This window comes from Gadus morhua, chromosome 16, assembly GCF_902167405.1.
Source record: "Gadus morhua chromosome 16, gadMor3.0, whole genome shotgun sequence".
In the NCBI taxonomy this organism is placed as follows: Eukaryota; Metazoa; Chordata; class Actinopteri; order Gadiformes; family Gadidae; genus Gadus; species Gadus morhua.
The window spans coordinates 4,962,673-4,974,814 of NC_044063.1; positions in this window are offsets into that span (position 1 = coordinate 4,962,673).

A 12,142-nucleotide genomic window follows, 5' to 3' on the forward strand; every position below is an offset into this window, starting at 1 on the left:
AGAGAGAGAGAGAGAAAGAGAGAGAGAGAGAGAGAGAGAGAGAGAGAAGAGAGAGCGAGAGAGAGGGGTTCAAGGAGAGAGAGAGAGAGGGGTTCAAGGAGAGAGAGAGAGAGGGGTTCGAGGAGAGAGAGAGAGGGAGAGACGGACAGAGTGAGAGGGTTTTCAAGGAGAAAGAGAGGGAGCGAGAGAGAGAGAGAGAGAGAGAGAGAGAGAGAGAGAGAGAGAGAGAGAGAGAGAGAGAGAGAGAGAGAGAGAGAGAGAGAGAGGGACAGAGTGAGAGGGTTTTCAAGGAGAAAGAGAGAGAGCGAGAGAGAGAGCGAGAGAGAGAGCGAGAGAGAGAGAGAGAGAGAGAGAGACGTCTTTCCGGATGACTCATGGATCATGGTGCCGCAGACGGAGCCGCGTGGCCACGTCACCGGGCGGCGCTAGCGTCAGAGTCGCAGATAGAGGAGCGCGCTGATCAAAGAGCAGGGAAACCGCAGAGGAGCCGCGGCAGAGCGCATGTCAACTCGGCTGTCAGCGGAGGTCAGGGGTCATACCAGGGGCTTCCTAGTTTGAGGAATAATGACTGAAACCAGATAGGATTGAAAAAAAAGCATTAAAAACAGACCTAGTGGGGATCGAATCTTGTCCTGTGAAATGTTTTCACAATCTTACTCAAGTCGGGGATTAAAGTTCAATTGGTAATTAAAAAGACCCGGAGATTGGACTTGGATCATGAAGTCCATGTCTGAATAATGCTAACATTAAAGTATGTTGGATCATTTAACTATCACCACTACTACTGCTTTTGTGGTCTAAATAGGGCCCCTATTATACAACCAGGTGTTTGTGTGATAAGCCCAGGCGCGTCGTTAGACCTGGGCATTCGGCTGCTTTCATGCACGTAAGTACTGGCTGCTCTTCTGAATATATGCTGCATCGTTGCAGCAACATTGAAGACGATCACGTTGACTTCTGCGGTCTGTTCTGCCTCCATGCTGTCTGCGTCAAACCAAAACAAACCTGAGTGACAGCGGCCGCACTTATCCCGCCTCCTGCAAATGTACGTAATATCCCTCCCCTTGCAATGCCTGCGCTGCAATTTTCCGTCTCGTAAACGGTCGTTGCCATTTGAAACGGTCGATGCCATTTCCGACCATGTCCGATTGCGTCCGCTCTCCGATCTTGAATTCCGAATGCTTCGTGAACGGAATTGACGGCATGACGATTAGCCGCGTTGCCCAATCAGCGTTGAGCTTGACCCGACGTCACTGGCAGAGAGTAGTGAGCTTGGACAGAAGCATAGGGCCGACATCTTTCTTTATTCTGTGGGGAAATAGTAACATAGTTACGCCATTAAATGCTTTTATGGAAACATTTTTAGCGAGAAATGTGCATTTTACTTTCATAATGTTCGCTCGGTGAATGTGAAGGATGTTTGGTTTGATAGTTATGACGAAGAGGGAACGCTCCGACAGAGTCTCTGGTTACTAAGCAACCTCAACGTCTTGGCGGACTATATATCTGCTGATCAACACTACGAATGCTGGAAACACACCAGACACACCATGTGAAGTTATTTAACCCGATTATTGTTATTTATATCCGAGCATATCAGTTTTTATCATGGGTGTCTTTACGGGGACAGTTGCTGTTGGCATCTTACATTCAAAGGCCAACTGTGAATAATGTACTTAAGGTAATCATCCTTAAATTTTATTGATGAATAGCTGACAGATGTACGTTTATTTTATTCAAATATCATCCCTTAAATTCAAATGGTTGCTAAGCAAAAGAGCCATTATAGCAAAAAGTGTTGCAACTGTCCCAGGTCTCCTCTATTCAATCAATCATTATATATGACTGGCATAGATAGTTTCATAATTACTCACGGCAACTGAGCGGAAAAAAACATTCCAGTGCTGTGCTGTTTTTAACTGACTCCAAGTGACCTGATGCAGGTCCTGGCTCCTCTACGTCCGCCATGTTTTAATTCCGTTCACGAAGCATTCGGAATTCAAGATCGGAGAGCGGACGCAATCGGACATGGTCGGAAATGGCATCGACCGTTTCAAATGGCAACGACCGTTTACGAGACGGAAAATTGCGCCGGCGCTGGCACTGGCCGCGGGAGCAAGATGTTATTCAAACAAAAATGCATCAATCATTGTTTTATTCTTTCATTACACAATTTCTTTCATTCTTATAAATAAAAAAGTAATATAAATACATATATAAATCTAGCCAACTTGTCAATCAAAATTAGTCTTGTCTTGTCTCTCTAGTGGTTGTTCATTCTAAAACACTACAATCTTTTGAGAAGCAAATGGTTGCAGCCTCTATAGGCTTACTGTGGCGCTGATGTGAGTACTGTATGCATGCAATACTACTACTCATAGTAATAATCGGAGAGGGTTGAGAAACAGTGGGTTGACAATCCATTCTGGTACCTCATTTTGAAAATCCCCAAAAAAGAAACTTCACATAGGACTGTCTTTCAATTTTTAATACATTGCTTTGGAGGTTTTCAATCTAACATCCCACTGGTTTGATTTTACCTAAGAGAAAAATGTTTATTTTTTAAAGCATCCAAGCAGCCATAATAATGAGATTATGAGACAATGAGAATGAAGCGGCAACAGTGTGACTGTGCAGAGTGAGAGAGATGGCTTCAATGGATGACCAGGGATTGGTGGTGGCATTACCCAGGAAGGGCGGCTGTAGTTAACTGCAAGCAACTGAACATGAATAGTGAAGTGGAGGAAGGAGTCGAAATGAGACTTCATTAACAGATTCATGTACAGCTCAGATTTATATGGAGATAAGCTTCTTAAACAACTTGCATACAGCATAAGCAAGTAACAGAAAGTCTGGGAAGATTATTTTTTCATTATTTAAATCTACAACCTGGTTACACGTCGCGCGATAGCGCATATCATTTCATGCAAGCGAGTGTTTACTTCCTGGTTACAGGTCGCGCGATAGCACATCATCTCATGCGATCTTAAAGAGAACTTGACGTGAACAGTTTAGGAATGCATATTCCGGGAAAACATTAGAACTCTGAAATGCTGACTAAATATAAAGCATGTTTTTATCTGTAACATTAAACCTACACTGACAATAAGTAATAACTTAAAAATGAAACATAAAAGCAGACCACTACTTACTTGCCGTTGCCTGGCTGGGGGAGAAAGGTCCGTCGGAGCAGCGATGGCTTCTTGACATCGGGTAGGTGCACGCAGGCTATATAGGCTATTCTAATGTCTTATTTTTGCCCTGGCGCTCGGCATAGGCGACCTATGTGTTGGGGGCGCCCTTAATTAATTAATCGATACATTAATTAATTAATTAATTAATTAATTAAGATACCGTAGCACGCAGGAGTCAGGACGGTGCTCCCCCCCGGGCTAAAGCCCCGGATGTTTTCAATTGCTAACGACGCGCCTGGATAAGCCCTTTGAAAATTGGCTTTTTCCAAAATTGTAACAATATGTTGTCTCAAATGCATTTTATCAAACAATGTTCCACCATATTGCAGCGTTGTGATACATTAGACAACACAAATATGAAGTATTTATTTAAATGTTATTCTGTGATGAACAGGGTTATCTATTATGCATAATCTCTGCAGGTTTTTGTTGCTGATTAAAACAGATGGGAGCCATTAATAATGTTATTTGATGTACCGTGCTTAGGATCTACATCTCATGTTGAGTGACTTTGTCTTTCTGCTTTTCTTCATCCCTTTCCGTCCTCTAGTTCCTGGTGCTGCAGGTGACCCATTTCTCCCCCAGGGAAAAGTATGAATCATTCATTAGATCTGTTGAGATCCGGTCGCTTTTGATTTACACCTCAACTCCACATCAAGCCCTATAGCAATGTGGTTACCCGTCACACAAACAGAGCAAGACCTAGCTTAACCATCCATGGTAGCTTTCAGCCTTCTGGGAATATCTGACGACATCCAAAGAGGCCAGCAGATGATTCACAACATCAAGACTGAATCAAAACTGCAGCATACGTGTTCAATATAAGGCGAATTGTAAATCAATTATGAAATAAAACAAAGTTTTATCCCAGACTATCATGTGACTCAAAAACTATAATATCAGTATAGCATATTCTGAAAACAGCTGTTTGAAAGAGTCTAATGGAGGGCTTGATTATAATAGGTCGCACATGCTTTAGGTTATGGCTGTGAAAGATTCGTAACTGTAGAATGGTGGCTTTATACTCTGCATGTGCGTTTTTTAGATACTAAAAAAGGTAAAGTGTGTCAAATAAATGTCGACATGAACGCAAAATCGAGTCTCAGGCACGTTATACAATGTGCCTTCACTCCAATGTATGGTTGAATTGTGCTTCTGAGGCATGACCTATTATTAAGTAGAGTGACGACTGCAGGGTACAGAAGGTATAGAAATCTCTTGAGACGTGGTGGAGATGGTGAGGCTATCTTTTGGAGAGAAAGAGAGACTATACCTATTCAGGACGTGATGGTGCCGACAAAGTCAGGAGACGACAATAGGATAAGATGTCTCAGAGTCCCCCATGAATAGAGCACGGAGAGAGAGGAGAAGAGGAATGGAGAAAACAAAGGGACAGAAAATGGAACCAAAGGAAGAGAAATAAATAGCGAGAAGATGAGAGAATAAGCCGGAGGGAGAAAGAAATAAACCCAGAGAGTGATGGGAGGGAGCGATTGGGAGTGGTAGAAATATTGAGAAAAAAGAGAGAAACAGTAATGGAGGAAGAGAGAAAAGTAGAGAGAGAGCAAGAGAGATGCAATGTTTGCACTTAATATTAAATTATCGTATTTATTAAAGTGGAGAGGGAGTGAAAGAGAGAGAGAGAGAGAGAGAGAGAGAGAGAGAGAGAGAGAGAGAGAGAGAGAGAGAGAGAGAGAGAGAGAGAGAGAGAGAGAGAGAGAGACAGAGACAGAGAGAGAGAGCGAAAGAGAGAGAGAGAGAGAGAGAGAGAGAGAGAGAGACAGACAGACAGACAGACAGACAGACAGACAGAGAGAGAGAGAGAGAGAGAGAGAGAGAGAGAGAGAGAGAGAGAGAGAGAGAGAGAGAGAGAGACAGAGACAGAGAGAGCAAAAGAGAGAGAGAGAGAGAGAGAGAGAGAGAGAGAGAGAGAGAGAGAGAGTGCGAGAGAGAGAGAGAGAGAGAGGCAAGACTAGGTCATTTTGAGGGTAGTCCAGCAGATTCTGCATCCGATGTGGCGACCCTCGCTCCCTCCCCCCTCAGGGACCCTGGTTGGTGGAGAAGAGGTGGGGGAGGCGGTGTTGTCTTAGGAGGGAGCAGGAACGGGCCGAAGCCCGAGGAGGAAGACCAACAGACAAGAGTAGTAGATCAACCAAGCATGTTTTCCTAACGTCCGCAGGGAGTCACACGGAGTCCCCAGGAAGCGGATGCACCGTAGCAAGAGCACGTCTGGTACGGACATCACGTGTGCGGTGCGGAAGCGCCGGCCCGGCTTTGTCTCCATGGGTGTCCTCATCACCGCGTCTGATGAGATCGTCCCCTCCTCGTTCGTAAGCTTCAGGCGAGACCACCTGTGGTTTCATTGTGCACACGTCACAGCCCATACAACAACCCTAATGTGTTTATACTGTGTAAATACCTGCTGAGTGTGTTTGGCTACTTATTATCCCTTTATACGTGTGTATATATATCATATGTATATATATATGTATGCATTAATGTATTTATTATGCATTCAGACTTTATTTAACCGGGTGGGTCCCGTTGAGATCAAGCCTTTCTTCTGTAAAGCTGGAACCTGTTCAAGACGAGGAGAGTAGACATAGGAAGGCATAGGAAGTTAAAGACTAGACGAAACTCATACCACAAGCCAAAGATAGAATCGGATAAATAACAGTGAAAAAGTGAAAAGTTTGAGACGAGACAGAAAACAGATGAACAGATGATACAGCACAGCCCTTCCCCAGGGATTAACACCTTAGAAGAGATCCCCAACATCACAGGCTGTGTCCACCATCAAAGTACATGAGATAGAACGTGCCGAAAGTCGAGGGCTTGTTCTGTAAACTTCAACAGACGCTGAACCAGAACAGGAGGATAAGTGGTAATATTTACTCTGCTTAAAGGAGATTCACATGAGTTACTGTACGTGAGAGGAATTAGTACAGATCCACTCTGGTGGGCTGCGAGACATGTTACCAGAAGAGACAGCTTGGTTCGGATCTAAAAGGGTTTCCACCACTAACACACCCTGTATTTATTCAGTGCATTCTAGTTCTACAAGTGTAACATTATGTAATTAGCTCAAGTTTCACCGAAGAATGAAGAATGAAGAAAGAGCAAGTAGATGAAAACACCCACTCGACTATGGGAAATGGCAACCTTTTCCCATAGTCGAGTGGGCTAATTTGCTGGCACTAATACTGGTGGAAGGAAAGAGGTCCTGAGTTGTAGTCCCTTTGTCTCTCTCTCTCTCTCTCTCTCTCTCTCTCTCTCTCTCTCTCTCTCTCTCTCTCTCTCTCTCTTTCTATACTATCCATCTATTCCACCTAAGTATTTTCCATTGGTGTTTTGCACGAAGAGCGCTATTGTTATGAATAAAGTTGGATGGATTTGATTGATACGAGATGCTCCTTTACCTTGTGTTCCAGTCGTCAGCATCTGGCCGGCATCGTCATGGTTACCAGGGGTGTGGGCACGGCAACCACAGCTGGATCCAAGCGCTTCCAGATGTTGCTGTTAGGCCGAGTGTTTGTGTGTGAGCGAGTGTGTGTGGGCATGTGACTGTGTGTTCGTGTGTGAGTGGGTTTGTGTCTGTCTGTATGTGTGTGTGTGTGTGTGTGTGTGTGTGTGTATGTGTGTGTAAGAGAGAGAGTGATAGAAACAGAGTGTGTGTGTGTGTGTGTGTGTGCGTGTGTGTGTTTGGGTGTGTGTCTGTGTGTAAGAGAGTGAGACAAACAGAGAGAGTGTGTGTGTGTGTGTGTGTGCGTGTGTGTGTGTGTGTGGGTGTGTGTGTCATATGTGTGTGTGTGTGTGTGTGTGTGTGTGTGTGTGTGTGTGTGTGTGTGTGTGTGTGTGCATGTGTGTGTGTGCGCATGTGTGTGTGTGTGTGTGTGTGTGGGGGGGAAAATGTGACAGAGATCTGAGTAACAGCCAGAGGAAGTACGCAAACCATCAAAGATGTGTGTGTTTTTCTTCTGTGGTCACAACTAGCACGGTGATCATACTGGAACTATCAATGCTACTGATACAGTGGAATAGAGGCAAAGAGAACAATAGAGTAGAGTACAATAGAGAAGGGTAGGGTAGAAGAGAAGCTAATAGAGCTCAATTGAGAACAGCGAAGTTGAGAGTAGAGTAGAGAAGGGTACAATAGAGCTTTGTGGAAAGGTCTCTATCGATAGGAAGACGTTGATTCTGGCACAAATACTGACTTTACAGGCTGCAGGGAAAAGAACAACATCGTCGGCAAAGAGCAGAGCTCTATAACCCTTTCCAATGTGCTGCAGTCGTAACCACTCTCCGTGCCCGCGCCTGCTCTGTCGTATCTACAGGTATAATCAGGGCAGGTGACTTTAATGCAGTTACAGAGGGAAACGTCACACCGGGAAGCGTCACACAGACTCACTGTAAGTCCTACTCTCCGCATGACGAGCCCCTGTGTCGCGTCCTGTTTCCAAGCCACATGAGACCAAATGGTTGTCTGTGTGTGTGTGTGTGTGTGTGTGTGTGTGTGTGTGTGTGTGTGTGTGTGTGTGTGTGTGTGTGTGTGTGTGTGTGTGTGTGTGTGTGTGTGTGTGTGTGTGTGAGAGTGTGGGCTTGTGTGTGTGTGTGTGTGAGACCAAATGGTTGTCTGTGTGTGTGTGTGTGTGTGTGTGTGTGTGTGTGTGTGTGTGTGGTTAGGAGGAGGTCATGCCCAAATAGAACCTGCTGCCACACCCCATAGTCATCATATAATAATAAAACATAAATAATATTTTCCTTATCATCCTGCTGGCTCGTTGAGCTGGGGCGTAACTCGGACAGAGGTTAAGACCCTGACCGCCCCGTGCATCGAACTAACAGACCCCTGCACACACACACTACTGGAGCTTGGCAAACAAGGTATTTTAGGAAGTGTGCCAGGGCTGAACATGGAAAATAAACCTTACATTTATGGAGCACAACAGGAGGACTTCATGTGCCAGCCCAGCTCTGAGCTTGTCCTCTGGGACAGATAAACACAACTTGCCCCACCTAATGGGGCGGCTACGATGATCACTGGCCTTCAGGGAGAGATGGCTGCAACAGTGCTAACTGGCCCATTTCCTTAGCTGGTGTGCTAAAGCTTAAGCAAGCGGCACCATGTCTACTTTGCTAAGGCTTTATGGGAGTTTGAACCTCAATTCTTCTTTGTTAATGTCGTAATAGGTCTTGTTTGATCTTCAACTAAGTAATATATGCAATGCTAACTGAAATAAAACCAAAATTGAGAGAAAGCAGGGGTAAAGTCCTATGTTTTTGCAGGTCTCGGCAAACCAGTTTTTGAGCTTTTCCAAGGCACTTCGGTTGATGTTTGCATCCAGGAGAGGGTTAAGCTTCGTCATACCCATCAAGGGTACAGGATTTTTTCTCTGAGCTAGTGTGCTAAAGATAAGGCAAGTGCATCACTTTGTTTATTAGACAATGTGCTCGAGCTGAAACAAGGCATGGTTCCTTATCTCCTGATCTATCAGACGAGAGAGCGCTCGCTGTCATCACGCATCTTCAGACACATCTAAATCCGATAAGATGACACTTTATTAATCCCTGGAAGGGACATGCAGCTTGAGGGTGTGATCTTCTCATGTATGAGCACTCATTCAATATTTTCCGATAATCTTTTCATTGTTATTGCATATCATGTTTGATTAATCTGTGTGCTCATCCCATTGCCAAATGTTTATTTATTCAATGTTTCTTCCTTCTTCTATATCCTTGCTCTGTTTATGGGAGTATATTTAGGATCCGTGGGGGAAGTCCTTGCGATGACAGGTTTTGATACAAGCCTAGCCCTTTACAAGGCGGTTTGAACAGATGCAGAGATGTGTACGTTGACGCTGAACAGCTGTGTAATTGGGAAATAGATTCCCTGGTTCTCGCTCTGGCAGAGCTCAGATTTCACACATAACTCAACCAAAAGGAGGCAAAATAAAAAATATGCTGGAAAGGATGGCAGACTCCATAATTATCATTGCTGTTGATGTTAATTCTCCTGACGAAATTTGATCCAAATGTTAAACTGATGATTCTGCACAGTGCACACTAATATAAAACTAGGCAGCTTCCAAAGGACCAAACACCTACGTAGGCCCCCATCTTCTTCTCCAGCAGCCTTGATTAAAAGTGTGTTGACACCAATACAAACTGTCTGTGAAGTTGACAAGCAGTTGACGTTATAAAGTTTGTTATTTTATTATTTTCGTTCATCTCTTATGTTCTAAACACTTTACTGCATGAGTTAATATCCACATTTTGAAACAGTGGCATGCCACATAATTAAAACCATATCCATAAAACACATTCAATAGCCTTAATAATAGGTTCCTCAACTAAGTGGGTCATTAACAGAAGCAATGGATGGTCGTTTGCCCATCCCAGAGGAGGAGAGGGAGGTTTGCCATGGTAACCCTCCTCTGTGCACTCTCATCCCACATATGATTACCTTTAGCCACAGGATGATGGAGTCTGCTACAAGGAGACTAGCCCACAGTCATGACAAGACAGTCTGTCAGTATCAAGGCTTCGTAAGACGCTTTGGATTATAGGCGTCTGCAAAATGACTCTCACCCCTGCAGCTACAGTCATAATTGATTTGGAGGAAGCGGATACTAATCTGTTAATTTCTATGAATGAAGTGCTACTTTAACTCTTATATCTTATTTGTTCTGGTTTTAGGCTACCATTGTATGTCTAGCCAGTCAGCACCGATCCCCATACTGTCCCTCCAGGGTCTCTTCCTTTAGTCCTTTCGTCCTAAAGTCCTCCTTTGAGCACTTTGATATTGTACCTTTGTCCATTGCCTCTACAAATAGAGTTTTCTTGAGTAGAGCTGAGCTTAAGGGAGAGAGAAGCACATTAGGGAATAATAAGGTCCTTCAAGCAATTGAAGGAGTTAGTAAGTAAGGAGAGGAGAGGGTGAGGTGGTTAAGATGAAGGGGTGAGGTGGTTATGATGAAGGGGTGAGGTGGTTATGGTGAAGGGGTGAGGTGGTTATGGTGAGGAGGGGTGAGGTGGTTATTATGAAGGGGTGAGGTGGATATGATGAAGGGGTGAGGTGGTTATGGTGAGGAGGGGGTGAGGTGGTTATGATGAAGGGGTGAGGTGGTTATGGTGAAGGGGTGAGGTGGTTATGATGAAGGGGTGAGGTGGTTATGGTGAAGGGGTGAGGTGGTTATGATGAAGGGGTGAGGTGGTTATGGTGAAGGGGTGAGGTGGTTATGATGAAGGGTGAGGTGCTTATGGTAAAGGGGTGAGGTGGTTATGATGAAGGGTGAGGTGCTTATGGTAAAGGGGTGAGGTGGTTATGATGAAGGGGTGAGGTGGTTATGGTGAAGGGGTGAGGTGGTTATGATGAAGGGTGAGGTGGTTATGATGAAGGGTGAGGTGGTTATGGTGAAGGGGTGAGGTGGTTATGGTAAAGGGGTGAGGTGGTTTTGTTGAGGAGGGAGTGAGGATGTTATGATGAGGAGGTGGAATGGTAAGGACTGGGAGAGGGTGAGGAGTACACCAAGTCTATCTCCTGTAACAGACCAAGTGGAACTCTGTTCCCCTCCGCTCTCTCTCTCTCTTTTTCTCTCTTATTTGTATCTCTCTATTATCTCCATCTCTCTCTCTCTCTCTCTCTCTCTCTCTCTCTCTCTCTCTCTCTCTCTCTCTCTCTCTCTCTCTCTCTCTCTCTCTCTCGCACACACACTCATTCTCTTTCGCGCTGTCTATTTCATATGCAGCGTAGAATTTAATCAAAGCTTATTCAGCGTTGAATACAAATATATGAATAAATAAATATATAAGCACATACTAATATTATTTCCTCCCTTAGCTTTACAGTTTCACGTCTCTATTTTTGTTTTATGATTTTAATTTCCAAATTTAATTTGGAATAATATTGAGTTTACGGTCAATATTAATAGCGACATTAGTCACATAGTGCCTGTCTATATTTGTGTTCCTAGTCTCTCTATATTTCCATCATAATATTGAGCTATACATCCACTGCTTACGTTCCCTTATATTAACTTTCTTTCCTGCAGATTTATTAAATGATGTTTCAATTATATAACAAAGAAGAAAAGGTTAAGAAATATGAGAGATAAACTTATTAAGCCTCCTTTCATTGGTAATACAAATAGATATTATACTATCTTATACAAGTGTATGCAAGTGAAAGTGAGGTACAATTGTGTACACAGTTGATTAAGGTGCCATTCAGGTATTAAGTCCTAATATATTATGTCTAGAGGTTTCATTTAAATTTACGGTTAGGAATGTACAGGCCTGTATTTGTGTTGATTAAATTGAGTGAATTGAGTACAGCGAGCCCTCGTCAAAACCTATAAATGTCGTCCTTTTCCCAAAGGCCATCCTTGTCTTACGGAATTCGGCTAAAGCTGAAGTTATAAAACCTCAAACTCATCAAGTGGAAGTTAATTAAAAGCCCTTGCATTCAACTACATTGACGACCAACCAGTCTTGGCTCTGATTAGATGTAACACGATTGGTTTTAATGGGGGGCCACAAATAGATTACAATATGTTCCATGGGGGCTTGAACCTGCGCAAGGGGCTTCGAACCAACATGAATTGTCAGAGTTGAGCTCAACGTTGCGCTGTGGAGCAGTGACCCCTGGCGGCCACAACGGGAAATACAATATTAACTGATCAATTCTATTTTGCACAATGTTTAATCATACGCTGTAGGTAGCATTGCATTCTAAGTAGGCTACACACTGTTTCCAAACCAAACTATAAACCTACCAGTCAGGTCAAGAAGTTGAGTAGTATGTCTACGATTTACGTAATGCTTATTCTGTTTACATTCTGTACCGCACTCTCAATGAGCCACATGTATGCGTTCTTTGCAGATGCCAATCATTCCTCCTTAAACTTGCTAAACATAGACACATATAGGGCTTAAATAAAGTATGTAGC